Source organism: Panthera leo, chromosome C1 (genome assembly GCF_018350215.1).
Source record: "Panthera leo isolate Ple1 chromosome C1, P.leo_Ple1_pat1.1, whole genome shotgun sequence".
NCBI classification, from domain to species: Eukaryota; Metazoa; Chordata; class Mammalia; order Carnivora; family Felidae; genus Panthera; species Panthera leo.
In genome coordinates, this window is record NC_056686.1 from 49,102,251 (window position 1) to 49,127,208 (window position 24,958).

Sequence of the window (24,958 nt, forward strand, 5' to 3'; positions counted from 1 at the left end):
TTCAGGGCTGAGTGAGAATAAGCCAATGAGAATGAGGAGGAAGTTCACCAAAAAGGCCACAAGGGAAGCCCCAATAATTTCAAATTCTATTTCCAACGTAGTTAAGCTAAGTGGCTTTCAGTTTGTAGGAAATTGAGATTTACTGTTTTTAAGTTTCCAAAAACTGATAAGTTTGACTAAAAGGTAAAGAAAGGCGTTGAATCTAAAACAGATCATCATTCCTTTGAAATCTTAAATAAATACTAAATGAGAAATCTTATTTAGCATGACTTTTTAAAAAAATTATTTTTGAGAGAATGAGAGAAGGAGAGAAAGAGATTGAGAGGCAGGGAAAGAGAAAGAGAGAATCCTGAGCAAACTCTGTGCTGTTTAGCTTGAACACACAAACCGTGAGATCATGACCTGAGCCAAAATCAAGAGTCGGATGATCAACCGACTGAGCCACCTAGGAGCCCCTAGCATGGCTTCTTAACAGCACAAAATTTTCCTCAGACTTCGGTGAAAACCAACACTTGAATAGAAGTGAAACACTTGAAAGAAGATAGAGGTGAAATTACAATGGCTCCAATCTGAATATCTATACAAATGTGTGAATTAAAAAGTAAATAAAACACACATCCACATAACCACCATCCAACTTGAGGAAAAAAACCCACAGTGCCACAATTACACAATTGTGGCCCACAATTACACAATGTCTTGAAAGTTCCTGTGCTTGTTTCTGATCTCATTCCCTACTCTACTCCCTAACAATGATCCTTTCTTTAATTGTATATTTATTATTATTCCTTTTCCTTCCTTGATACTGTTTTTCAAATTATCCACATATTTCTAAACAATATGTTGCTAATATTTCATATAAATGGGATTGGGTCATATGAGTTCTTTTGTTATTCAATCATGCGGAGGTATATAGCTTTAGTTGATTCAGTATTTTACTGTTGTGTATTAACTCATTACATAGCTGAACCACACTTTATTTATCCACCTGCTTGTCACTGGAGTTGTTTCCTCTTTGGTGATATTTGCTGCTGTGCTTTGCTTTTGTTTCTCTCTTGTCTATTACAAGTTAATGAATATGTTTTGTACTTCACTCTTTATACACATGTATAATAATTTTTCTAAAGTATAAAACCAGGAGAGGAATTTCTTGTTTGTAAGGTAGATGTATCTTCACATTAGGAGAGAATTCTAAATTGTTTTCTACATAGTCATAAAATGTAGAGTCACCAGTAATCATGTAGGTTGTGTTGTTCTACATTCTTACCAAAACTTGATATTAGCAGAGTTTTAAATTGTTGCCATTCTAGCAAATACAAAATAGTATATTTTGTATACTAGTTACATAAATAAATTTATTATTTTTTAAAGTTTATTTATTTTGAGAGAGAGAGAGCACATGTGCAAACAGGGGAGGGGCAGAGAGAGATGGAGAGAGAGAATCCCAGACAGATTTCTTACTGTCAGCGCAGAGCCTGATGTGGGGCTCGAACCCACAAACCGTGAGATGAACTGAGCCAAAATCAAGAGTTGGACACTTAACCAACTTAGCCACCCAGGTGCCCCAAATAAAATTTATTTTTATGGTAGTGGCTTTATAAAATCTTGTGGCTTTAGGGGCACCTGGATGGCTCAGTCGGTTAAGCGTACGACTTCGGCTCAGGTCACGATCTCACTGTCCGTGAGTTCGAGCCCCGCGTCGGGCTCTGTGCTGACTGCTCAGAGCCTGGAGCCTGTTTCAGATTCTGTGTCTCCCTCTCTCTCTGACCCTCCCCCGTTCATGCTCTGTCTCTCTCTGTCTCAAAAATAAATAAACGTTAAAAATAAATAAATAAATAAATAAATAAATAAATAAATAAATAAATAAAAAATCTTGTGGCTTTATAAAATCTTCCCCTACTCCAAAATCACATAGATATTCTCCTATATTATGTTCTACAAATTTGATGGTTCTTTTTCAAAGTTGATCCTTTAACTATGGCTGCTTTTGTAATATATAGAGATAGATATCCAATTTAATGTTTTCCAATATAGGTAATATTTTCCACTATCATTAAGTAGTCTCTTCTTTACCCAGCAATTTGTACTGCATGTTTTGTTACATATACAATTTCTACATTTCTGTGAGTTTGTTTCTATTTCTATTCTAATTTTATTGGTCTATTTTTCCCCAAACTAACATTACATTTTAAATTATTAGTGCTTTATATAAGAATCTTGATATCCAATAGATCATGTCCCTCATTTTTTTTTTTTCTTCTCTGAGGTATTTTGGCTTCTCTTATGTCTCTTACATAAAAATTTGAGAATCAATTTAGAATTTTTGTAATAAATCTGTTAAGTTGCACAAAAGCCTTGGTAAGATTTATACAAGAGTAGACAAATTTGAGCAAATTTGATAGTTTAAAACTTCTGGTATTCTGTAGGTGTGCAAAAAAGAGGTATTAGAAAAAATATAATATCACCATAAAGAGATATTAGAAAAAAGGCACCTTCTGCTACAGTGTAGTTCCTCCACTGCTATACAAACTCGTAGTCTCACCTTCCTCCCGCAACGCTTATGACAGAGCGCGTAAAGGATACCCATGCATTCCTTATAGAACTAAAATACCGGGAAAACAATTCGGAATCGTTTGATCCAACCTGCAAAAACCTTGGTCATCGCCTAGTCAATTCCCTAGACCCTCTCTGCCTAACCTAAATGCCATGGGAATTACCAACACGGAACGGAAAACGCAAGTAACATTGTTTTGAAAGACCACCACGAATTTTCTTCTCGTTATTACATTTAATCCTCATAATAATCCTTGATACATATTATTGTACCCTCTTTTGGATGAGAAAACTGAGATTCACAAAGGATAATTAGTAGGTGAGAGAATTCACTTCTGAATTGCACTATCTGATGAAGGTAAGAGTCATTGTTGGTGAAATTACATGAGGAATATAAATCTAATAGAACTCCTTGCCCCACAGAAAGAAGTAGAGGATTTGTGGATGAGGTAAGAGCCCCTCTGTCAAGATGAGATAATGCATAACATCCATGTTTTTAAAAATTTTTTAATATATTGTCACGTTGTATGCAGTATATACAGTGTACTCTTGGTTTTGGGGGTAGATTACCGTGATGCATTGCTTACATACAATACCCAGTGCTCGTCCTAACAAGTGCCCTTTAATGCTGGAGGCTAGAGAGTATGGCCTTTGAACTCAGGCAGGCTGGCATTAGTGTCTCAGACCTGGGAATACGACTTGTTGCAAATTTATTTTCTTTTTCTTCTGACTTCTTTTCGACATGATTTTAGATTTAAAGAAAATTTACAAGAATAGCATAAAGAATTCCTCTATACCTTCTCCCACAGTCCTTAAATGTCAACACATTTCCACATCTGTTTTGTCATTCATACACATACACACATTTTTTTTCTGAGCAATTTAAAAGTAAGTTACAGGCATGATGACCGTTAATAACTCAGTGTGTGTTTTCTAAAAACAAGAACATTTTGTTATGTAACCATAGTATAATTACAAAATAAGAAAATTAACATTGTTCTGCTTCTATTATCTAACCTTCACACTGCATTCATATTTCTCCACTTGTCCCTATATTGTCCTTCACGTCAAAAGAAAATTCTGAATCACCTGTTGCTTCAGTCTTTGTCTTTCATGACATTGACATTTTTTAAAGAACAAGCAGATGTATTTTAGAATGTCCCTCATTCTTCAGTTTTCTCACGATTAGTTTCAGGTTACACATTTTTGACAGGAATATCCCAGAGGTGATGTTGTGTCCTTCTCAGTGCATGAGGTCAGAAAGAACATATTTTTTGTCCTATTCATGTAGTTATTACCTTTGGTCAGTGGTTAAGATGATATCTGCTGGATTTCTCCACTGTAAAAATACTATTATTCTCATTTTTAATCAGTGATTATCTTATGGGACAAAACTTTTGGGTCTAGGTAAATTATCTTAGTGTCTTTACTATTTTCTCACTGGTTTTATCACCTATTTCTGATTCTTCCCTTAATCAAGGAATACAGTGATGCTTGCCAACTGGTGATTTTTTTTATTTCATTATTTCTTCATTACCTATTACTTGGCCTTCTAATCCAAGAAAGAGCTTTTGCTTCTTCTCATGTATTTATTTGCTTATTTATATCATCTGTATATCTGTATAGAGTCCATGTTGTAAGTTTCTTGACCTTCATGAGCCTCAGTTTTTCCTCTATAAAATGGTGATAATAATATTTGCCCGCTAGATTTGCTGTATAGATTAACAAGTTAATATATATAACGTTCTCCAAATTATAAGCATCAAATAAATCGGAGCTATTTGTATTAGTCATAATAATAATAATTATCTGACTCTATTTTCATATAGTGAGAAATTGTAGGTGCCATTTTCTCCAGTACCTTTTGATCTTGGACAACCCATTTAACCTCTCTTGGTCTCATTGTTCTCACTGACAAAACAAAGGAGTTCAGATAAATGGTCCTTAAATTCAATTGCAGTTCTCGTGTAAGAAAACAAGATTCTTAAATCCATTTTCTTTCACCAAACCATCAAATATTCTGTAATACCTTTGCAATATGAATATTCTTAGTGTTATTCCAAAACTTCAAAGGGTATATATTTTATCTCTGAGTAAAGAGTTTGAGTATTCCATTTAATCATACTTTACATTTTAATAATATTTGTTGGTCACAGCTATTTTCCAACTATGCTGATAATTTTTGATGAAATGTGAAGTAGCTAAGGACAGATGGCTTGCAGCTCCAACTGTTGAGGATTATTTTCCTCTGCCAACAAGGTCTGTGATCCTTCAATGGACTGTGGCCTCAGACCACATGATAGCTCTGCTTTGCATAATAGAAGAGGAATAATTCAAACTTTTAAAATTTCTTTTTAAAATAGATAAGTCACGTAATGAAGTATGACCAATGTTTGACTTGGAATTTTCTTATAGGTAACCTGGTACAAGTCTTCACACATTGTAGAAATGAAGAATATATTAATGGAAAGCTACTAAATGGATTAATCCTACTATTTAACATTTCCCATTAGAGAGGTTGTCTGGGGGAGTGGAAGGGCCCTCGACTTGAATTTTGAATATCTGGCTTAAATTTTAGTTCTTACTAGGCCGGCGAACCAGGTCAAGTTACTTAATTTCTCTGAGTTTATTCCTTTTAATGTCAAACTAGAATAACATGACACGTTTCCTAGAGATAATTTGAAAAAAATAAGTCAGTTTCAGTGAAAGCACCTAGCATGTGCCGGGTGCTTAATAAGTAGTCAGTAAGTGTGAAAGAAAAAAACCTTTCAGTATAAATAAGGTCCAGAATGGCCAGAAAACAACATCTTTAGCATTTTCTACTATTTCAGCAACTGAACTTGGGACATTGGGAAGTACTGTCTTCCACTTTGGGTATCTGAGAACTCTAGGAAATGATTCCTTAATGACAGACCTTATGCATCAGCCAGACTGGATATAGCAAAATCATCTGAGGGGTATTCAGTTGTGAGTCTTGGGCCTCATCTTGAAGAATGTAAATGACTATTCTTATAGAAGCATCCATATACCTGTATTTTTAAGTACTTTCCAGATGAATTTGATGTTTTGGAACCCCTGTTCTAAAATTAAGAACAATGAAGACCATACCAAATGAGCCATCAAATCATTGAGTGAGGACCAGGACTGGAAGCACTAAATCAGCTACCAGGAGCACAACATTGATGTTGAATACTGGTACTTAATACCTAGTACCTACAAATATTTAGATAAAGCTATTTCATTGTGTAAGAGTACAGGCTCTGGAATCAAATTACCTTGGTTCTTATCTGGATTCTACCACTTTCTGGCTGTGAGACCTTGGCTCAGTATGTAACATCTGTGAGTCTACTTGCTTATTTCCAAAATGAAAGCTTTTGTAAGGTTTAAATGAGATAATCTGGAGAGTGCCTAGATGGCTCAGTCAGTTTGAGCCTCCAATTCATTATTTTGGCTCAAGTCATGATCCCAGGGTTGTGGGATTAAGCCCTGCATTGGGCTCCATACTGAGCATGGAGTCTGCTTGAGATTCTCTCTCTCTCTCTCTCTCTCTCTCTCAATCCCTCTCTCTTTCTCTCTTTCTCCTTCTGCCCCTCTCCCCCACTCAGGCTCTCTCTCTAAAATAAAAAAAGTAAATAAATGAGATCATCTGGTAAAGCACCTAGTGCTGGCACAGAAAAACCACCAAGTGAATGCTAATTGTTTAATTATCCTGAGCTCATCAGACACTTGGAACACTGTGCCTTCACACATGCTGTTTCCTATGCTTGGAAAGCCTTTCCCACACTCCACTGCTTAGTAGACTCCTTTTCATCCCTCAACATTTAAGACCCCATATCAAAATGCCTGTCTCTTTTCTCCATATGTTCATCTCTACCAGTGAAATCCTTCATGTCATGCAAATATTTTTGTTATCAGAAGAATAATCTGATCATTGACTGCCAAGTTCTAATTAATCTCCTTTTTTTCCTGCCTTCACTCACACAGACCATGCATACTTATTTGAATAGACTTTAGAGATACAGTTCTTCTTTATGCCTGTGCCCTTATTTCCCTGCTATTTTCTCTGTAAGTACTTTCCTTGGGTGAACTCTTGCTTTCTGTAATCTCCAGTTCTACATGTCAATGATGCCAGAAGCTACATCTCAAACTCATACTCTTCTTCTAAGCCTAAAACCCATTTGCTAACAATCTCCCCTAAATAGCCTCCTGTATGTCTTGAAAACACTCCAAAATCAACATGTGCAAGACCAAGTTAATTCTCAACTAAAATCTTTTCAATCATCTCTCTTGTGCCACTTTGGAAAATAGTTTGGCAATTCCTAAGAGTATCAAACATAGAGCAATTATACTGCTAGGTATATTCCCAAAAGAACTGAAAACATAGTTCTGCACAAAAATTTGTCCACAGGTATTCATAGGATCATTATTCGGAATAGCCAAAAAGTGAAAAAAATTCAAATATTCACCTATTGATGAGCAAGTGAACAAAATGTGGTATATCTATAAAAGAGAATATTACTCAGCCATAAAAGTGAATGAAGTATTGACACATAGTAAAATATAGATGAACTTTGAAAAGGCCATGCTAAATGAGAGAAGTCAGACACAAATTATATGGTCCATTTATATTAAATTTCCAGAATATTCAAATCCATGAAGACAGAAATAGATTAATTGTTGCCAGGGAATGGTATAGGTGGGCATGGGAAGTGATCTTTTATGGGATGAGGTTTCTTTTGGGGTAATGAAAATGTTCTAAAATAGATAGTGGTGATGGTTGCACAACTCTGTGAATATACTCAAAACCCACTGAATTGTGCAGTTTAAAAGAATGAATTTTATGTCACATGAATTATATCTCAAACCCTCCTTTTCCTATGATCCTTCTTTCAATGTCTGACATGATTACTCCATCACAATCACATTTTTGAACCCTTGAAAATATGACAAGGTCATCCCCAACACTTAAAAAGATGTCAAATTTTTGACTTCTTGTCATCCCCAACACTTAAAAAAATGTCAAATATTTCTAGTTTTCTCCCTAAATCATCACTCTGATCCATTAGCTCCAAATAAGGGATCATCTTGAATATATACACAAGGCAAGAAATATTAATTCTCAATTTTTCACAGTGCTTTATAGTTGACAAATCTCTGTTCTTCATCTATCATTATGAAAACAGCCCTGTAACAATGAAAGAACAAATAATTGATTTTCTAAGGTTATATAACTAAGTTGGTTTTAAACCCAAGACCTTTGGTTTTGAGTCCAACATTTATTTTATGGCATGTAGTGTACATGCTGTATGGACATAGGTACAATCACTGGAAAATAACTGCACTAAGGACAGCTCATTCTCTCCAACCCTAAAAGAAGGAAGGCAAAGGTCAAAGAAATACGGGCAACCTTTCATTTAGAGCCTCTAAAGAGAGAGAATAATCATTGTCTGAGGGTTGCCTCACTTCTCCCTGCTGAACAAGTAGAAATTGTTCAAACGCCCGTCAGTAGACAAACGGAGCGGCAAGCCTTGGTAATTATTTTCCAAATTAGATATTTGTTATGCAGAATTATTTTTACATAAATTAACCGTCAATACTTTAAATTAGGCGTTCTCGATCTGGGATTATTTTGCCCCTCAATCCCCCTGGAGAACATTTGGTAATGTTTGTCAGAACTGGGTAGGAGTTGGAGGGTGCTACCAGAATTCAGTCAGCAGAAGCCAAGGATACTGCTAAACCTCTTACAATGTACAGGATAGCTCCCCGAACAATGAATTATCCAGTACAAATGTCAATGGTGCTGAGGCTGAGAGACTGCTTTAAATATATTCTTAGTTACTGAGGATTGCAAACTATATTCCCAACTGGCAGATCTCTGTTGTTTGGATGTAAAGGACTCACCAAAACAGTTCACGGCCCAAGATTCTCAGGCTTTGCTGAAAATAAATAGTTATTGTGTATTCAATTTACTTGACCTTAAACCTTAATGTTTACCTACTGTTCTCAAAGCACTAGGCTATGCACAATTGTGAAATATGTAAATAACTATAACATCCTCCATACTTTTCAGGAACTCATAATTTATTAAATGTGCCAACTTCCTAGAGAACAAAGACGATGTATTCTCAGTACCTACGGAGAATATTTATTTTTAATAAATATTTATTACATAAAGAAGAAAAGCTTTCAGAATTTTTCAAAATTTTCCCCAATTTCCTCAAGTTCCATACCCAGCTTCTCTTTCTCCTTAGTTTCAAGGACATTGCCTTAAAGCTGATAGACAATATTGAGTCCATGTGTATGAACCAACTTAGCCTTTTCTTCCCCCCCTGTATTTGTACCCAATTTTCCCTCCCTCTTTCAAGTCTTGGAGAAAGAGCCATTCCTCATGCTCTCTTAGGCCAACTCTTCTGTTCCATTTTTTTTAGTCCCCTCCCCCAATTGCATCATCTTCAAGATTTTACTTGATTAATAAATTAGGGGTTCTTGATCTGGGATTACACCTAACTTATGTAAAGTACACAATTCAGTGATCAGAACATAGTAAGTGTCCAATGAAAGTAGCTTTTATATTCTCCCTCCAGTTCAAGTCTTTCCCATCTTGAAACATATACTTTTTTAAAATTTTCTTAAATTTTTAAAATATTTATTTATATTTGAGAGAGAGACAGTACAGGAGCAGGGGAGGGGCAGAGAGAGACTGAGACAGAATCTGAAGCAGGCTCCAGGCTCTGAGCTGTCAGCACAGAGCCCAACACTGAGCCTGAACCCACGAGCCGGGAGATCATGACCTGAGCCAAAGTCTGAAGCTCAACCGACTGAGTCACCCAGGTGCCCTTGAAACATATACTTTTAAACTACATCCACCTTTATATTATCCTTCTTCTTGGAACCTACTTGCCTCTGTCCCCACCTTCTTATTTCTCACTCACTTAACATTTTGAAATCTGATTCTGCTACTACCACTCAGGAAATTGCTCTTGAAGACAATGACCTCCATGTTGCAAAATTCCAAAGACCACTGGCTTTTAAACTCTTTAAAGGATGTGTTCTTTCCTATAAAAATGATCATATATACCCACACACAAAGACTTATAAAATTTTCAAAGGATAGACTGATACATCCACTGACCTCCAGTTAAAAGGCATTGCATTTAACAGAATTTAGTTCTCACTGGAGAACTCTGTTGCATTTAAACACTGTTTTATCTAGATGCCTGGGGCCAGGCAGAAGGAGAGATTCTACCATTGCTTTTTGAAAACCTATTCCATGACAGATGCTATGTAGGATAAACACAGAGAGATAACAGAACAAGATCTCTATCCTCAAGAAACTGAAGTACTGTTTGAGGAAAGAATACATAGCTTTGAGATCTGAAACCTGGTGCCTGGGAATATGGTGATGGAATTTATTTAAAAAGGGAAACAAGGAAGATATCTGTGCTCACCAGTATACCACCAACACTGTTGAAAAAAGAAACAAGGAAACAGAGTGCTACAGGAATTCAAGCACTAAGTTTGGCCTTGGCCATATTATGATTGAGGTGTAAACAAGAAAGGTATACAGATGGAGAAATGGGGGGATTAGGGGGAGGTTCTAATGTTCATGAGGAAGATTTTGACTTGCTAAGGAGAATCTGAGGCTAAAATTTGACTTGAATGAAGGGTCAAATTAGATAAGAGTTCAAAGTTCTTATTCTTTAGACAAACTCCCAGAGAGAAATTTTTAAAAATCAATATTTGGGCAACAGATTCAAAATTTAAGCAGTTTTAGGATTGTGGATAAAGCCAATGGTAATTGGAGCCAAACAGATGTGATAGATCTAAACCTAGATCCATAACATGTTATTTTTGAGACCTTGAGCAAATATGTAATTTACTAAGTGCTAATTTCTTAATCTGCAAAATCATAATAATAATACCTTCTTACTTTGTTTAGAATATTCAGTGAAATAGGGCATATATGAGACTTGGTTCAATTTATGTCACAAAATAGTGATTAAATTATATGATAGTATTATTATTTTTACCATTAGAATTTTATTTTAATCAAATGCCCAATTTTAAAATCTTGAAGTCCAGGAAGACAAATATGCAAAATTCTCCAAAATCAACATTTTTTTTATTGTTAAATTCCATCCATAGTCAGAAAAAAGAGCCAAAAAAGTATATTTCATAAATTATAACTCCTGGCACCAATTCCTTGAATGTTCTGTACTTTCATCTGTCTATAGAATGATGAATTCAGTTGGTTGAAATGAATGAAGACAATTGAGTCATAATTAATTCATTCACTTATTCATTTAATACATATCGAATGTATTCTATATGCCAGGCACCATGGTAGGTATTGGGGATAGAGAATAGAAAAGATTGTGTCTGTCTAAAGTTTATAGGCTTATAAGGACATTCAAAAAATCATTTTACTATGGGTAATTCCACAATTTGGTAAGTCCCATGGATAAAAACATACAGCAAGTTATGAAACAGTATGGCAAGGGATCTGACCTATATGGAAGTTCAAAGAAAGCCTCCCTGGAGGAGTGATATTTGAACTGTGATCTAAAGAGTCAATTGAGTGATTGGCAGGGTGTGGGGGCAGTGAAAGGTTTTCCAAGCAGAGGGGATAGCATATGCCACGACTCTACAGAAGGAGAGAATACAGCATAACTTGGAGAAAGAGAAAGAGGGAAATCAAGTTCTAGGACTTAGCAATATGTCAGCAATAGAGGAACACTACTTAGATCTCCATTCAAAAGAACTTTCTCTGAGAAGCATGGTTGACTGGCAGCCTCCAGACAATACCCTTTGGATAAAAATGTTCACACCGAGGCCAGGTTTTTGCCAGACTTCTTTTAACCAATGACTAAGTACAGTGCGGGTGCTAGAGTTAGGTCATTCCCACTTGATCCCTGTAATAGGCAACCTTTGCTTAGAGACTTCCCATCAGCCTGGCCAACATTTTCTCAAAATTGCACTATAGTCTGAGATTTTCCATATTTATCAACCTTCTTCCTTCCCTTTATCCTGTGGTTACTTCTGTTCCCTTACCCCTATCATTCACACACATTAGATCATCCCAAATGTACCATTTTCATCTTAGAATGGACTACTCCTGGCTCCATCTGACTTACAGTTGGTGGCTCTGACACAATCCAGACCATAATGGGTAGTTCCAGTCACATGTTCTTTTGGTGACTCATGAGCAAGTCTTCTGTTTCTACTAGGAACCAGTAACACACAAGAAACTGTTCTTAAAGGACATATAATTGCAGGTGGAATGGCCTTGCTCCAGAATCCCTGGGATGTGTGCTGTGATTCTGCCAACAGGGCTTACCATAAACTCTATACTGTATTTTTCTAACCACTGATACAATTCTATAGGGTCTGTACAAGCAGTAGGGTTGCTTGTACTGCAGCCTGGACCTGAAGGCCATCAAGAATGTGCTGATGAGAGGGAGCATTGGCATCACTAAAAAGTACAGAGGTGGCCCAATATGGAAGCCAATGCTGACAGTAGGAGAGTGGTCTCATAACTGGGCTCCTATAGCCATGGGCATGATGGAGCCCCTATTTCTTTAGGTGACAGTAGTTAAACACCAGAAGCTAGGTCTCCTGTGACCTGGGCATTCTCTTCTAGTAGGATATCTTTCTTCAGTTCCCAATAACATGTTTTTGTATCTGAGACCTCATTAGAAGCAACTTTAACATTCATATTCTACCAATAATCTCTTCAAGGTAATTAAGGCTTTTTCCATCAAGTGCCTCAAAACTCTTCCATTCCCTCCCTATCACCAGTTCCAAAGCTGCTTCTGCATTTTTACATATCTGTTACAGCAGCACCCCACAACCTGGCACCAAAATCTACATTAATTTCTTAGGGCTGCTGTACCAAAGTACCAAAAAATGAATGGCTTAAAAGAACAGAAATTTATTTTCTCACAGTTCTAAAGCCTACAATTCCAAAATTAAGGTGTCATCAGGGCCATGCCCTCTTTGATGACGATAGGAAAGAATACTTCCCTGCCTCTTCTAGCTTCTGGAATTTGCTGGCAGTCCTTGGTGTCCAAAGGCTTTTCTACGCATCACTCCAGTTACATGGCTGTCTTCTCCCTCTGTGTCTTCACATTGTCTTCCCTCTGGGAGTGTCTGCTCCTGTGTCCAAATATCCCCTTTTTGTAAGGACATTATTCATATTGGATGAGGACCTACCCTAATAACCTCATTTTATTTTTTAAATTTTACTTATTTATTTATTTATTTACATTTTAATTTATTTTTTAATATGAAATTTATTGTCATATTGGTTTCCATAGAACACCCAGTGCTCATCGCAACAAGTGCCCTCCTCAATACCCATCACCCACCTTCCCCTCCCTCCTTCCCCCCATCAACCCTCAGTTTGTTCTCAGTTTTTAAGAGTCTCTTATGTTTTGGCTTCCTCCCTCTCTAACCTTTTTTTTTTCCTTCCCCTCATTTTAACATGGCTACCTCTGTAAAGACTCTATTTCCAAATAAGATCACATTGTGAGGTAATGGGGGTTAGGTCTTCAACACACTTTTGGGGGTGGTGGGGTGGAGAGAGGAACAATCTACGTGAAAGACATTAGTTATTCAGGCTACAAATAATGTTCAAGCTTATTTGAACATGCAAACCCCTTGCAAGTCCACTCAGTACTCTAAGTCTTACAGGTTGAAAATTACTAGATTTAGTCCAATCTCCCTCATTTTATAAATGAAGCAAATTAAGTCAGAAATCAAACCCATATATTTTGACTTAAAATCCAGCCCAGTTGTACCATATGATCCTAGTCCATCCCTTTCCTATTCCATGTAAACATAAGAGATTCCAGAGAGCCCTGTTTTTCAAGTAATCAGAATACTTGGGTAACCAAATATACCAATTCTCTGAGCTTTAAAAATCTTTGATTTGACACAAAAAATTTTAATCACCTAAATGGAAAAAAAAAAAAGTAGTGCTTTAGAGTTATATCGATCACCTTTGGCTAAAGTATTATTCAGTATGAGAAGGCCCCAAAGTCTTATTGGCTTGCAACAGCAATGTACTCCTTACTCACATTACCTGTATGTACATCATGGGTCAGGTCTGATTCAGTTCCACTTTATCTTCATGCCATTACCCAAATTAAGGAGCAGCCCCTTCCTGGGGCATGCAGAAAGGGAAAGGAGACCCAGCCATATAACATCTTCCCAAGACTGGGGCTAGACCAGGAAAAAGAGAACTCCCTCTGCTCTCCCTCCACCAATGTGTTACCCACACCGAATAACAGACAACAATATACTACCGAGGAAGTTAAAAAGGCATAAGTAAAGAACACTGCCCTCTAGTACATGGCACAAGAAAAGCTGAAAAGTAAGGATGGAGTATGTACATTGAGAAACCACCCCATCTCCCCCCAACATCACAACTTCTATCCTAAACACAAGGCATTTTTAGAAGAAAGGCAGTGGTGTTTTAAGGTGACCAGAGCAACAAAGCCCAAGCCCCAGAACTCTTAGCTACATTTTCCTCAAACCTTCACATCATTGTCTTGATGTGTGCCCTTTTTCAAGAGTAAGTAGTGTTTACTCAAGTCTCTATTATTCTGCATGAGTCTGGCATTCATTAAAAAAGTTACATGGACACAAAGAAAACAACTCATTGTCAAAAACAAAAACAAACAAAAAAGCCCCAACTTAACAGTATCACAATCAGAAAGGACCCAAGTGTTGTACTTTAAAATGACAATGGCTGGGGAGCCTGGGTGGATCACTTGGTTAAGTGTCCTACTCTTGATTTCAGCTCAGGTCAAGATCTCAGGATTTGTGAGATTTGTGAGATTGAGCCCCACATGGGGCTCTTTGCTGACAGTGTAGAGCCTGCTTGGCATTCTCTCTCTCTCTCTCTCTCTCTCTCTCTCTCTGCCCCACCCCACACTCTCTTGCTCTTTCTCTCTCTCAAAATAAGCAAACTTTTGAAAAATGACAATGGTTAATATGTTTTAAAAAAGTGAAAAAGGTGCACGACATATGAACATTAGTGGGAAATTTCAACAAAAAGATAAAAATCACAAAAAGCAAATGGCAATAGGAAAAATACAAAGGGATTTCATTGGAGACGAAGAGTTCCTTTATCAGGTTTATCATTAAATTTGACACATCCAAGGAAAGAATCAGTGAATTTGAAGATAGATCAATTAGAAATTACCCAAGTTGAAACACAAAAAGAAAAAAGCGAAAACTAACAAATAAAACACATGGAAACAAACAGAAAACCAGAACGGGGATCCAGGAGCTATGTGACAATATCAGTCTAGCATATGTGTAATAAGTGTCCTATGGAGAGAAGGAAGACAGAGACAATGATGCAGGAAAAAATAGTTGAAGGAATAAAGGCCAAGAATTCTGCATAAATAACACCAAACCACAGGTCCAAGAAACTTGAAGAGCCCTAAGCAGGATCAAAATGAAATACCCCATTTTCTTATCCTTCCAAGGATCCTATTAAGTAACAAAAGTAAATATCCATATTTTTATAGATGAAGAAAGATTAAGTGTTTTGTCCACATTCACACAACTTTTCAAGGAGACAGAATTCTAAAGATTACCAAGGACTTCTTTTCTCCATCTGCTGTTTTATGGAATTTGTTTACCACCTCTCCTACATAATTGCTGTGCAGCCATGGCGCTTAAATCTCATTTCTTTCTCTTTAAAAGGAGTCTAATAATATGGGTTGTTTTCAGAAAATACATTCAAAGAACGTAGCACCAAGCTTGGTATAATTCTGTACAGTTTCTGTGACTTAGGACTGTGGGGACCATGTGTGAATCTACTCTCTCAGAGTTGTAGACAGGAGGTAAGCATGAGTTTCATCTACTCTTACATCCCCATATATATCTAAGGGTTCTACGGTTTTTGTTCCTTATGATGGCTGGAGGAGAGGAGTACAAGACAGGCCTTCTATGGTGACTAACATTTATTTTCTGCATTCTTTAAATGTTCTCTTCTTCCTTAGAGGATCGTATTCATCTAGTGTATTTGTCCCTGGGGGCTGGGATGGGGAAAAAGAGTTAGAGCAAATTGTTTCTGCCTCATTTTTTCACAATATTTCTCTGTTACACTTAAATTACTGTTTTCTAGAACATAAAAACAATACCTTTATTATTTTGCTTCTAATTTTCTCCGCCGAAAGCCCACCTTCGGAGCAATATTTATTTCTTGATTGTGAGCCTGAATGGGGAGAATGTCACAGGGTTAAATAGATATACACAAGAAAAGAGAGGGACAAAGGCACATCAGTTTACCATATCACATATAGTCACTATCATCACTGTTATGATTATCATTTTTATTGAATCACAATTAGTTTAATAGACAAACATTTTTTATTGTTCCTGAAAGCAATCTATCCCCATTGTATACATAAAAGCCAACTAAAGCATGCTGGGACCACTCTGGCAATCATCTAGCAACCTGCTAAAATATTTATGGAATATCTCCTGGATCCTTCCAGCTCCCAGCTCCTGCCTCTCATCTTGTGGCTTTTCATATCTCTTGGTTTTGGTTTGCCTGCATGGACTTTGAGAGTTCTTACCTTTGATCCATTGACTTGTCCCCTCCTGATTGTCTTAGTGAACACACTCCACACTTGTTCTGTCTCCAGGGACGCAAACTTCAGCAAAGATTATTCTCAGTGAACAAGCAGATTCTTTTCAAGATTGGCTGATGAAAACGTTGCAGAGAAAAAAGCTTTAACTAGTTCCCACCAAAGTTTCTGTCTCTCTCTTTCTCTTTCTCTCTTAAAAAAAAAAAAGTCTGCTCCAAAGTATGCAAACATTTATTGTGAAACATATTTCCCCTTTCTGTATAAAAGAATATAAACACATTGGCTGACATATGGGCCCATGTGTTCCCTCACCAAGGTGTGATGAGACTCAGAGCAGCATATGCGCCAGGTGATAGTGAGCTTGCCACAGTGTGGGTGGGAATGCTGCCGTGTTGTGAAGCAGGTGCACGAAAGCCCATGTGAATAGAAGGCCCCATGAAGTGAAATTGTGGTTACTCAGACCCACAGCTCTAACACAGGACTATTAGGTACAGATTCAACTCTGTACTTAGCACCTTCACTGTGAACTTAGTGGACTTTAGGACTTATTAAGTCACAAATATCACCTTGCAGGATGGAAATTATACCTACACAGCTGAGAACTTAAAGAAATTTGGTTAACTTTCTACAGTGGTTGTTTTCAAATTTTAGCATCAGAAGAATTGCCTGGAAGACTGTTAGAACACAGACTGCTGGGCATGACCTCTCCTGCCCCCAGAGTTTCTGAGTCAGTGGTTCTGGGGTGAGGCTGTATAATATGTGCTTCTAACATATTTCCAGGTGATGCTGCTGCTGCTGGTCCAGAAACCACACTTTGAAAAACAATTTTCCAGCATTCAATGCACCGTGCTGAGGTCTAAAACCCCAGTAGACTGAAGTATGAAACATCGGTGCTATTAGTCAAAACCGGGAAAACCACATCAGTCATTATGTTCAAGAGGCAGAGACAAGGCAGAAAATTGGACACCATGCCAATGAAGCTGGAATAGTGCTAAGAGTGGGGAATCAAGTCAAAGTCTTGAGGCAATTGTCACAGGCATATCCAGACTCCCCACCACCGGGTTTAAATGACTGCCAGAGATGAGATGTTGGGGTAGGTACATAGTAGTATAAATGTGCATGCTTAGAGTGGTCAGGATAAGATACCAGTTTTTGACTTTTAAATGTTTCACTCTTACCTTTATCCTATGGTAAATTTAGATTACACCGGAAGACAAGAATTACAAACGGAAATGTTGAGTGTGTGTGTGTGTTTTAATAGTAATAGGTGAGGGGCGCCTGGGTGGCTTAGTCAGTTGAGTGTCTGACTTTGGCTCAGGTCATGGACTCGCAGTCTGTGGGTTCAAGCCCCGCATCAGGCTCTGTGCTGACACCTCAGAGCCTGGAGCCTGCTTCAGATTCTGTGTCTCCCTCTCTCTCTGCCCTTCCCCCACTCATGCTCTGTCTCTCTGTCTCTCTGTCTCTCTCTCTCTCTCTCTCTCTCAAAAATAAATAAACATTAAAATTTTTCTTTAAAAATAGCAATAGGTGAGACTCCCTTCAACTCATATATTGAAGTTCTTCTAAATATGGGAACCTCACTGGTTATGGGGAAAGAGATGAGTTCAGGACTAAAGGTAACTGCCCTTGACTTTGAAGATCTAATAGTCTAGGGAGGTGCACCTGCCCCAAGTCAGACTGAGACACATGGCAGGAGGAGGGATTAATTAATTCTAATTTGAGAGAAGAGGCATCAGAAAAGCCTTCATGGAAGAGGTGACATGTAAGTGCACCTGACAGCCAAATAGGAATTTTATTGACAGAGACATTTGAAGAATGGTCTTTGTCTAATACATGGGAGAAAAATAATTTCCTCTTTCAGTAAGGGAATAATATTCTACCTTAGACTCATTTCCATCCATACTATAAGAAAACTATTTTTTTTTATTTTAAAAGACTTAGAAAATGAAAGTAAAAAAATAGAGGAGAGGGCAAATGGAGCAAACACGTCTTACAAAAGCAAAAGTCTCTCTCAGTAGAAAGCAGTATGTATTATTCTCATCTCTTTCCTGCTTACAACCCTCATAGGAGAACTTAATTTAGAGCTGTCGAATTTCCAGAATTCCACTGTGTATGTGCACAAACGTTTTAGAGTCAGAGTGTAAAACAAAGAAAGGGTTGTACCTTAGAGGCATCCTTTATGAATCCACGGGAGGTGTATTGGTTGGAAGTATTAGCTGCTACTAGCAGTAGAATACAATAATTTTAATAAAGATTACTTTATAGTGCCCACTAATGGACTTGTGTTAGTCATCTAAGGCTATCATAACAAGATCCCACACATTTGGTTACATAAACAACAGAAATTTATTTCTCAGAGTTCTGGAGGCTGGAAGTTCAAGATCAAGGTAGCAGTAGAGTTGGTTTCTGGTGAGAAGTCTCTTCCTGCCTTGCAGACAACATCACACTGTGTCCTCACATGGCGTTTGCTCTGTGCACATGCGGAGAGAGAAAAGTTTCTGGTGTCTCTTCCCCTTCATATAAGGACACCAGCCCTCTCAAATTAGGGCCCCACACTATGATTTCATTTAACCTTAAGAACCCCCTTAAAGATTGATCTTTAAATACAGTCACATTAAGGGTTAGTGCTTCAGTTAATGCTTCAGAATTTTGGGGGAACACAGTACAGTCTATAGCAGGCCTGTAAACTCCTCAGAACCAGATACTTATTTAGCTTATTTTATTTCCCCCTGCATTTCCTATCCCATTCCCTGGTACACATAGGTCATTTAACTTGAATGAAATTCACATTTACTTCCAGTGAATTATCCCACCAACATGATGATGTGGTTAGGCGAAATATTATTATTACCCCAAATTCATACATGAATAACCATGGTTCATAGTCAGTATACAGTATATGCTAGTTACTGTTCTAAGCTCTGCATGAATTAAGTAATAGTATTCCTATTTTAGTAATGAGGAATTGAAGCTCAGAAGAGGTTAAATAATTGTTCAAGATGATCTCTATTAAATGGCAGAACCAGCATCCAAACCCCAGTATCCTGTTTCCAGAGCTCATGCTCTTAAATACTGTGTTACATGTCTTGCCCTGAGGGCCACAGAAATCTTATGACTTGTTTAATATTTCTTATTTTGCACCTATATTGGTTTGCTGAGTCTGTCATGACAAGTTACCACAAATTTGGTGGCTTAAAACTACAGAAATGTATTCTCTTGCAGTTCTACAAGCCAGAAGTCAAAAAGTCAAGATGTCAGCAGGGCCACCTCCCTCTCAAGGTTTCCGGAAAGAATCTGATCCTTGCCTCTTTAACTTCCAGGCATTCCTTGGCTTGTGGCTCCAATCTCTGCCTCCATCCTTACGTGGCCTTCTCCCTTCTCTGTCTCTTCTCTGTGTATCTCTTATAAGGACTCTTGTCATTGTATTTAAGGCCCACCTGGATAACCCAAGGTAATCTCATCTCAAGATCCTTATTTACATCTTCAAAAACACTTTTTTTTTTCCAAATAAGGTCACATTCATGAGTTCTAATGGTTAAGGTGGGGACATATCTTTTGAGAAGCCACATTCAGCCCACTATGGCACCAATAGCAGGCAAGGTCCAGTATTTGGGGTGGTATCAATACATTCTCTGCTTAGCACTTCTTTCTTAGAAACTTTTCCTCTTTCCTCCTCCCCATCTCATTCAAATGGGTACCATGATTCCCACCATGTAAAATATGCCCAACCCTTGGCCACAGTTTGTTGACCCATGGTGCATACTAACTCAAACTAATTCAAGATGCACCTTCCCTGAGTAGTTTGGATAGGAGAAGAAGAACAAGAACAAGAACAAGAAGGGAGGAGGAGTGGGGGCAGGAGGAGAAGGAGGAGGAGGAGGAAGAGAAGGAGGAACAGGGGGAGGAGAAGGAGGAGGAACAGGGGGAGGGGAAGAAGAAGGAACAGGAGGAGGAAGAGGAGGAGGAGGAGGGGGAAGAGGAGTTGTTTGGCTTGGGATCAAGAGAGAAAAGTGACAGAAACAGATTTTTCAAAAATTTGGTTGCTCTTGAAAGCTGTATTTTCCAGAAAAACAGGGACCAGGGAGAAGCAAAAGAGGCACTGGGGACACAGCATTTAGGAGTCAGCACTCGCAGGGCCCTGAGAGTGAGCACCTCAGTCAATTTGGGCCCTAAGTGCCTCACATGCCTCACCCAGATCCTGTTCCCGATCCTGTTTGCCAATATGAACACCAGAAGATTAGAGGAAACCATTGTAAAGAGAGAAGGAAGAGGAGAAAGAGAACATAAATAGACCATGCCGAGAAAAGCAGTCACATAGACAGAGAGTCCTCATCACATTGAAGCCATTGGTTGTAGTTTTCTTAAGCCTTAGTAAGATTTCTGTGATTTGATTCTATGAGTTGCTCCAGTGACCATATTAACTAAGATATTAATTATATATATTTATGTTTATTTTACTTAAAGTTATTTGGTTTGCATTTCTGTCATTTGCAACCTTAAGCCTTTGGACTTCTGATCTTAGCTTTCTCGTTATTTTCCAAGAGGGGACTGAGACAAAAGAGGAGAGCGGTTTCTGTGAAGCCATAGAACCTATGAAAGTAGAAACCCAGGTCTCCACATACCAACATCTATGTGGTGTGCCAAGTTACCTCTCGTAAACATGAAACTCATTTTCCCTTGCTTTGCTTTTTCATAAAATATGTATATCTCATCCTTTCAGCATGAGGACAGGAAAATAGGGAGATACTTTGATGATTTAAGAAAATCTATATGAATATTAACAAATAGACTGTGCCATAAAGAGCTAATTATATATATTTGGTTATTTCACCACGTACAAAGCGGCCCAGAATGCTGTGTTTATTCTTCTACTTCTGCTTTTCATGGTCTTTCTTCTTTTCTCATCTGTAGCTTTGAGTTAAATTGATTCTAATATGCCATTTTCAGTATTTTAGAAAATCAAAGTGGAAACAAATTAACATAGACTAATTGACACTTCATTTTTTTAAAACTTATAACCAAAATGATTATCAATTCCTTCTGTACACTCTTGATCTCACTCTCAAAGGAACCCTTTTTTTTTCCATCAGACAGAAAATAAAATGTCCTAAAGGGGCCACCATACACAATGCCTACAGAGTAGAATCTTTAGTAGAGAAAGAAAAGAAATTATAGAAAGCATTGAACGAAGCCAATTTTCTTTTGTCTCATTTGCTGGTTTTCTTATGCAGTGCGGGGGTTCACCTTCTAGCTATGTGCACCATCATCTTTGAAGTAATAACAAAAATTGCTGTTTGCTGAATGCCTACCTTGGTCGGGACTTTTACATAGTCTATCTCATTTAATCCTCACCAGCCTCTTATTTGAAGATTAACAACTCCATTTTATACGTGAGGAAACTCAGGTTTCAAGAGGATGAGAACATGGGTTGCCAGATGCCATAGACCTGGAGAGTGGTAAAGTCAAGGTTGAAGCCCCAAAGCCTGTGTTCTTTCCATCGCACCAGACAGGGCCAAAGTGGGTCTGCACTTAGTAAGCATTGAGCCTGTACTCCAAGAGAAAAGGTAGGGGACTCACTATCCGTAGTGTTCTTGAACAGTTGACAGTGATTTGTTATCTGCCTGCATTTGTTTCAGAGTAGGAAAGTAATCTATTCTACTCAAAAGCAGTGGAGAATTCGTTTCCTGCTCCAAAGCCAGACCCAGCTCTAGGTTGGCCTGATATTTATTAAGTTAATAAATTTCCCCCTGTCTCTTTTTCTGCTGTAGTTTTTGTGCATTTTTCTTCATTTGCTAAATGTTTAATGTATTTTCATTTTCAAGCCTTTTCATAAGGCTAGTGGCTCCTTATTTCCCCTGGGCTCTCCTACTGCCTCAAATTGTTCATCACACGAGCTAGTGGAAATAATGTGTAATGGGGCTCAGAAGACTGGGTCTCTTTTTGGCCCTCCCCAGACTGTGAGACTATGGGCAAGTCCCTTCCACTCTGAGCTTCAGCATCCTTGTTTGTGGTGAAGAATTAGGTTTCAGACTCTAAGACCCTTGCCAGCTGATCCCTCTGCCAGTTCTGCTCCAAGCAATCTGCACAACCTCCTCTGTTGTGAGCAAATGTACGTGAAATACTACTTTCCTCATAGTTCTCTTCCCAAAAGGAAATCTCCCATAAGCTCTCATTCTCATGTAAGAGGAGGGATTAGTTTTTCTTCATACTCCCAGAATCTTTCCACGTCACTGTTTAACTTTCATTCACTTAATCATCAATTAACTTAATTAACTAACAATGTGATAGAAACTAGGGATTCAAAGATGAACAAGGCACACACCATACCCTCAGGTATGCAGACAGGCGAATAGGGAAAACGCAGAGAAGGGAACCTCTCTCACCACAGCAGATGCCGGCACCAAGCAAATTCTCCCAGAAGAGGCAAGAATGAAACTAAGTCTTTAAAGCAATTAAGGGGGTGTTTATGCACCCAGATTCTGCAATCAGACAGACCTAAGATCAATCCTGTCTTACATAATCAGTAGCTGTATGACCTTGAATTGGTTACTCTACCTCTCTATGCCTCACTTTTCTTCATCTGTAAAATGGGAATCACGGCACTAAGTTCATGGAGTCGTTAGGAAGAGCAAATAATGTTTATTTACTAAAAACGTGTAAGTGCATACCGTGTGCCAGGAACTATGCGAGGTTCCGAGAATATGTTAAGTAAATTATACGTTAAGTATGTTAAGAAAATTATTAAGACTATGTGTATAATAAAAAAATACCGGGGACCATTCTAAGCATGCTGCATGTATGAATTCATTCACTATGTATGCCTATGAGGTAGGCATTATTATTACTTACTATTATTCACTTTAGAAAAGAGGAAACAAGCTCAGAAAGAGTAAGTGATTAGCACAAGCTGACAGAACACTAAGTGGCAGATCATGAATTCTGACCTAGGCAGTCAGACTCTGGAGTCTATTTCCGTAACCACTCTATCACCAGCCCCTACCAGCCTAACCGCAGCTCTCTGATACGTCTACACACTCCTCTGAGATTTGGAAATTCAGCAAGCCCTTGCAAAGCTGTCAGTGCAGTGGGGGAACACAATCAAACAAACAATATCATCAGGTATAAAGTCACCCTTGGGCTCCAGGGTGGACTTAGGACCCAGCCCTGACTGCTTATAGTACTGTACCTCCCTATCCCATAGAGATTGGGTCAGTGATGTACTCAGGACCCAAACTGGCCCTGAACTTTTTACAGGAATGAATTAGTAGAGCTCTTTTCCAGGACGGTTGCTGAAATGGGACTATGTAAGCCGGGAGCTGCTGGTGGCAGGGCTAACAAGAGACAAGAACCAACAGAGAAAGAGGAAGAACCACAAGATCCTGAGGGACAAATCCCTGACAAGAACTTTCCCTGTATATGAGTCATTAAAAGCCCTGTTTTGTTGAAGCCAGATGGGCTTGGGTTTCTATTACTTGCAACCAAGAGTCCTCACTAGCACACTACGGAAATGATATGTAATGTGATTTTACATATAGTGCCACTACTTACCTGATGGCTGTGTATTTGTACAGTTATTTTTGAAGAATAAGTAGGAGTTAATCAAGTAGAGAAGGAAAAAGCATTCTCAGCAGTGATTGCTATGTGCAAAAGCATAAAATTGCAAGAGATCTTGTTGCCTGTTGTTTTTTTATTTTTTTTTAATGTTTATTTATTATTGGGAGACAGAGAGAGACAGAACATGAGCATGGGAGGGGCAGAGAGAGGGGAGACACAGAATCTGAAGCAGGCTCCAGGCTCTGAGCTGTCTTCACAGAGCCCAACATGGGGCTCGAACCCACAAACCACAAGATCATGACCTGAGCCGAAGTCGGATGCTTAACTGACTGAGCCACCCAGGCGTCCCGATCTTGTTGCCTGTTAAAAAAAGACTGAATGTCCGTAACATCCAGATCTCATCTTCTTATTATCATCTGCTGACCTCCAGAGAATTCATCTTGATTTGAAAATTTTAGTATCTAGACCATAATTTTCCTCTTAATTTATTTCTATGTTCTGAAAAAATTTAGGTAACTACACAAATACATTCTAACTTACTATTTCTGCTATATCTGCAATGAATTGGCTGAAATTGTCAGATTGCTGATCTCGGTGTAACAGGTCTTTAAGATCAGTAATATATCATTTCTTTTAAAGTTTATTTATTTATTTTGAGAGGGGGGACAGACAGAGGGAGAGAGGATTCCAAGCAGGCTGTACACTGTCAGTATGGAGCCCAACACACGGCTCCATCTCATGAACTGTGACATCATAACCTGAGCCAGAATCAAGAGTCAGACTCTTAACGATTGAGCCACCCAGGTGCCCCCCAAAGGTATCATGTTTTTCTTTAATTTCACCAACTGTCTTTATGAGACTAGTCTAGTACACTCTAGAGCCCAGCCCTTTCTGATCAGCCTGTCTTTCTGCAAGTAATCATTATAGCTATTACAATCTCTATGTCATGATGAAGAAACAAAGCCTCAGAAAGTTTACCCAGTTGACATTGTGGCTAGGCTGTGGTCATTCTGGAACTTGAGCCAAGTGTGTCTGATTCTGAAGCCCATGTTCTTTACACTACTCAGCCTTTAGGTAACGCTTTTGTTCCAACTGAAACACGAGACTTGGCATTAATGCTTTCTATCACCCATTACTGTTATGTGATGTCACAGAAATAAATTGTATTCATCCTCAAACTCTCATAAAGGCTTAAGGGACTGTATCTTGACTCTGCACAGAACACAGATTCCACAGTATCAGCT